Genomic DNA, 5,915 nt, shown 5'->3' on the forward strand with positions numbered 1-5,915 from the left:
AGAATAGGAACAATTAGACGGTTTACGTTATGAAGAGAACGACAGTGAGAAATGATGAGAAGTTCATTTCTGTGGGAAAGCCCATTGAAAACACAAAACTTTTTACTTAACTTATGAGTGGTCACAGTGCTTATATGAAGAAAACTGGGCTCTTTCACTGCTCTAGAAATGTTTCTTTTTCAGTGATCAGAATTAGTATGTTGTGATACTAAGATTTTACTCACACCTCAAAGCAAATGAGATTCATGAAGTTCAAGGTACGGCCCTGGAACAAGAAGAGTCCATGAGTTGTTACTCATTTCCTGGGGAGACCTTTATGGTTTTTTCCAGAAAGCCAAGCTTTTCCTCTTTACATATTTTTGGTCTGCAAAAATTCCTCCTGTAATGTGGTTGACTTTCTTCTTTTTCAAGTTGCTGTGCTGGTACTGTTCTCTTCAGCCTATGTCATTATGTGCCAATCTTTTCTGCTTTTAAGATGTTTTTCTATTTTTTCTTTCTTTCTTTTTTTTTTTTTTTTTTCCTCCCCTCCTTAGTCATTGTCTTGAAGCCCTGGGAAGAGTTCCTGTAATCACTATGATCACAACTTAGTCTGGGAAGACACAGTTGCCTTTCTACTTAAGATAAGTCAGAACACAACAAAATTGATGTGATTTATGTCAGTTTCCAAAGGATCAGGACTAGCTGCAGGGGTTACCTTGATTTTGATCTGCTGCGATTTTTTTCAAAACAGAACAGAACAGGAAGAATGCCTCCCATAGCCACTACATTTTTTCCTATCAGGCCATTATGAAAAAGCCACATTAAATTTTCAGAGTAGCAGCGAAGATAACATTGTGCCTCTCTCCGATGCTTTGGAGGCTATCAGCTTTGAAAGGAAGCATGTGCAAGTTTAAAGTTGCAATGATTGTGTTCGACTACTGCCTCTTTGATATACCAGATCTTCTGTTTATCCACTGGGTTTGTGAGGGTGGGGAGGAAACACGGCTGTGATATGATTCAAGATGGTAGATACAAAAAGGGTAAGAGATTTCCCCCTGCATTCTCAAATTCTCCCTTTTCTCTAAAAGACTTCGTGACTCATTCTTTCTGTGGAGAATTACACCTGAATGCAACACTACCTGTGCTATGGCATTCTCACAGACAGTACTTTTTATTTACTTTACTCAGTATAGCTTTTTCTGTTTGTTAATCTAAGGAAACAGCTGAGTATGATGAGGTTTAGGGAATTTCTATGCTGTGAAAGATTTGTGCTATAAATTAAATCCTATTAACTAGCTTGCCTAATATGTTCATGGCACAAAGGGACATGATATCTTATTGTGGTATTAATGATAAAACAGCACAACATAGACACCTTCTAAATATCACCCTGTGAAATAATTCCATCACACATCATGTTATCAATATTTAAGACTGCCTAAGAATATAAATTATACTGGCCATATATGTAACTGTAAAGTACATATGACATCAGATTAGTTAATATCAAATAACTGAAGAAAACTTGTTTATTGTTGCAGTAGTGGTGGAAGTGATGAAGTGGCGCAAACGCAATGTTTATCATACTGTACACATTAAAAGTTATGATTGCGCAAGAACATTTCTCAGTTAAATGGTATGTGTTGAAGAAAACACTGCACCAAAAAACAAAGAAGGGAATACATTTTGTTCCATCATCCTTTTCTCTTTTTTTTCATTCTTTTGAACTAGATCCCCAGTGTAGCCCAGAGGATACTTTATTTATGTCCCTGCAGTTCAGGGCCTAGAAACCAATTCATCATGTTCCTGCCTTGCCTCATCTGCTCTAAATGAATGACCCCTCCTGCAACTTTCTGAAGTCTGTTTGTTATTATGTAGATTAATGCAATAAATACGCATATGTGTGTACATGTGTGTGTGAAAAAATGCATTTATGGAGTACATTGTGTTATGTTCCACAGCCAGCTCCCTCCAGAATCTGTAATTTAGCGTTCAGTAAATACAAATGACTCTCCGATACCACAAGGAAATGTTGTGTCTGTGTTCTATTAAGAGTCATATCAGTTTTTTACTTAAATGCTATAAAATAGATATTAGCTTACACTGTCCTTTGCCATGCAATAATTCAAATCAGATTTATAGCTTCGTGTTGCATACATATTCCGCCATTCGTACATGATGAGGTTAGAAAGTCTGAAATAAAGTAGCAGACCTGGACTGCTTTGGGTCTCTTTGATCATTTGCATTAGAAGACAATTCTGTACAATTCCAAGCCTTTGTATTTTACAGTTGAATGCGTTTTGTCAATAGGTATGTGAAAAAAAGACTAGAAGTTTTTGAAAAGTGTAGACAAAAGGATTATGAACCAAATTCTGTAAAAAATCATTTTCACTGTTAAATTAATATTGAGGGACAGTTTAATCACTTGACTTGCAGGTTTAATCATATGACCTTTCCCACAAGCACATGAAAATTTTAGCTAGTACAAATAACCTCTCTGGCCTGAGTGGAATGAGTCGAGTTTGTATTTAACGTGGGATTGAATATTTCCAGGATCAGGCTCATATTCTGAAGCTCTTTTATTTATTGGCTGGTGAGCAGTATGCTCATCTTTTCAATACAAACAAGCAAATGGGGTAGATTCCTGCCAGTCTTTAATGTCTTAACAGTTTTAGTTTAAAAAGCCCCCAAGCAATAACAACAGAAAGAGTCCCAAAGAGGCTGTTTCTTAAAAATTTTGGCTTTTGAATTCTTTCACATCTTTGCTCGGAACACAGTCATTAAGGTTTGATTCTGCAGATATTTTCTGATACTGTAGATATTTTCCATACCCACTTTAAGTCATTTGATGAATAAAAAGCTGGCAAAAATGAATACATTTCTAGAAAAGGATGGCACAGCATGCTAACTAAATTGAGTGAAAGAAATTAAATAAGAACCCCTTAACAATTTCAGCTGCTTATGTCTCGTCCAGAAATTAAGTTGTTTACTATCAGTTTTGATAAGCAGCCTTCCTCACCGATGAGGCTATAAGATGATAATGTCATTCAATAACTCTCACACCCTTTCCTGCTATTTGTCCAGTGCAGGAAACTAAGGGTTTTCTTGTCGTGTGGACACAGAGGAAATATCCAGCAACCAAATACTGACCCTTGCATGCAAACAGGTCCATATCCTCTTTCCGCCTGACAACTTCCTTCCTGCCTGCTAGGAACAAATCTACTCTTCATTTTTCCGGAGTTCTTTATACAGGCTACTCAGAAAGCCCTTGGGTAGGGACAAACATTTTATTAATGTAAACTTCATCTAACAGCTGGATACTTAGGGCAGCCAGGCCCAAGTTTACAGTAGAGAATTGTTTGCTTCTTTTAACTGTAGTGTTGCTGCAGCTGAGTCACTAAATGCTCTGTGCCAGGGACTAATATAAAGAGTTTACTGAGATGTCTGGCCTTAGCTTAACGAAGACATAGTTGCATTTCTGACATTTTGCGAAGGCTAAACTTAGGTAAAATTAATCTTAATGGGTCTTTCCATGTAATTTCTCTGCATTAACAAGAAAGTGAAGTGTTTTTCTGGTCATAAAGAATGGAGGTTTTATCTCCTGTCTGACTTCTCTAAAGACAGTCACTAAGACATAAACTCCTCAATGATGTTACTGATCAAATAACAAGCAACGAAACAGCCAACAAACAGCTGACAGCTGATAGCAGAAAACCACTTTCATAGGGTTGTATCTGTTTTTCTAGGATCACCTATGTTATTTATTCTTTGCATGAAATCTTGACTTCAGAACATAAAAGGAAAGCCCAGGCCATGTTCTGTCTCATTCCCATTGTTCAATTACCTGGGAAATGTCCTGCAGCACAAAACAGACTTGTTCTGTGCTGTTGGAAGAACCTCAGAAGTCAGTAATTACGTTCTCAAGAAATTCTCCCTCAGTCAGGTGATTAGCCTTTTGTCTGACTATGACCAGGCTACTTTTCACTCTAAAGATACTTCGCTTACACTTAGCTTCAGAATTTTTTATTATACCACAACACACTGTATTGATATATCTCCATCAGAAAGCATCTTTTAGTGGAATTTGTACATTCATATGTGCATGTTCCTCTCATCAGAAGATCATAGAATCATAGAGTGGTTTGGGTTGGAAGCGGCCTTTAAAGATGGGACCAACTTCTTATGTATTCCCATTTACAACTTAAGAGTAACTAAGCAGTAGTCAGCAGAGTCATGAACTTCTGTGCATGGTCAGAATTGGACTCTTCTGCATGAGAAAATAGTGGAGTCCCTCATCATACTGCAGTGTTGTGACATACTGCAGGGCAGCTATGAGCAATCTCTACCACAAGGAATTTCTGTAGTGTGCCCTGAAGTCTCTCAGAATATGTCCTCATTCAGTAGGTGTATAGGACCACCAGTCTGAAAGAAAACCAAATCATCACTGATAAATATCAGGGGAGTTCCAGGGTGGGGGAAGAGCAAAAGAGAGAGAAGGACCAAAAGAGAGGGAAATGCCATATACAAAAGTAAAGGTGATTCTTTCATACTGAAAGTTATCATTACTGTATTATAAATGTGAATGGTATATAGCACAGATGATTAAAACAGTATCAATAAATACATTTTATGTGGTGATAAATAATTATGTTAGAAACATTTTGTTTAGTTGGATTTGGCAGGCATTTACAATGATTTTAATTGCATCATTTAGATTAATCATATTTCCTCTTCTAGAAACATTTATGAATGGAACCTTCGTATAAAGTATGGTCTCCATTTTAAAGGATAGCAGCAAACTTTCATGAGCGTATCCTTCTGGTACTTACTGTCAATGCCTCCTATAGTTAAATTTAAATTCAGAAGACCTTATTCTGTATTGAATTATGACCAAATAATCAGATAAAAAATACAGAAATGTTTTATATTGACATTCATAAGTCAGCTATCCATAAGATGAACAATTAGTATTAGAAATAAAATTGCAAAAGTATTATCCTTTAATTACTTGTATCAATGATTATTACTAAGTCTCAGTAGTCTCAGAAGTTTCAAAGTGAAACAGATGAGCAGCTTTGCATACTGGAGTTACCCAGAGGAAGGTTTTGCTTATCCTTTTACTTTTAAAAGTGTTTAATATTACAGGTACCTGACAACCTGATACTTCGACTGGTTTCTGTTCTAGCATCTACATACCTTTACCAAAGATCAGATGGGATGTGTGTCAGCAAAACATAAAAGCTGAATTTTTCCTAATGTGGCAAGCATTTAAGTGTTTTACTTTCCTTAACACTGCCTGACTTTCCACAGAAAGCAAACAAGCGGCAGTCAGTCAGGTCCCGGAGCGCACCAGGAGGCCGCAGCGGGGCCTCTCCTCTATGGCTCTGTCCCGGGCCCCAGCAGGGCCCCCCTGGAGCTCGGGCCTGCACCCCCTTCTGGCCTGCCTTAGTGGTCCTGTCTCCTGGGTGGACTCCTCAGACCCCCGTAGTTGTCCCGCCTTTCCTTTTGCTCCTGACGGAAGCCCTGGGTCGGGTCCTGGGCCTGGCTTATCCCCCCGCAGTGCTGTTTTCTGTTGATGGGCCCTGCTGCAGGCAGATCCTGCGGGACAGAGCCCGTGGCTGAGGGCAGGGCCCATCCCGGAGGCGCCCGGGGCTCCAAGTCCCTTACCGCTCCCTCACAACCTCTTTCAAACTGGAGTGGTTCAGCGTGTAAGCGAATGGAGGCAGAGATGGAAAAACCATGTAATTTGGTGAATGAGACCATTCAGCAGAACTAGAGCATGGCAAAATTGGAAACCAGTACTTTTCACTGATCTGTCTACAGCTAGGGAAATCACTGCCAGAAGAAACTGTTGGATTAAAAAAGGAGAGGACATTTGTACGGACAATAAGAATATGTGGTGGTACAGTTGATACTAAAAAAAAAGAAAAGGAAAA

Source organism: Egretta garzetta, unplaced genomic scaffold, assembly GCF_000687185.1.
Source record: "Egretta garzetta isolate BGI_Z169 unplaced genomic scaffold, ASM68718v1 scaffold285, whole genome shotgun sequence".
Classification (NCBI taxonomy): Eukaryota; Metazoa; Chordata; class Aves; order Pelecaniformes; family Ardeidae; genus Egretta; species Egretta garzetta.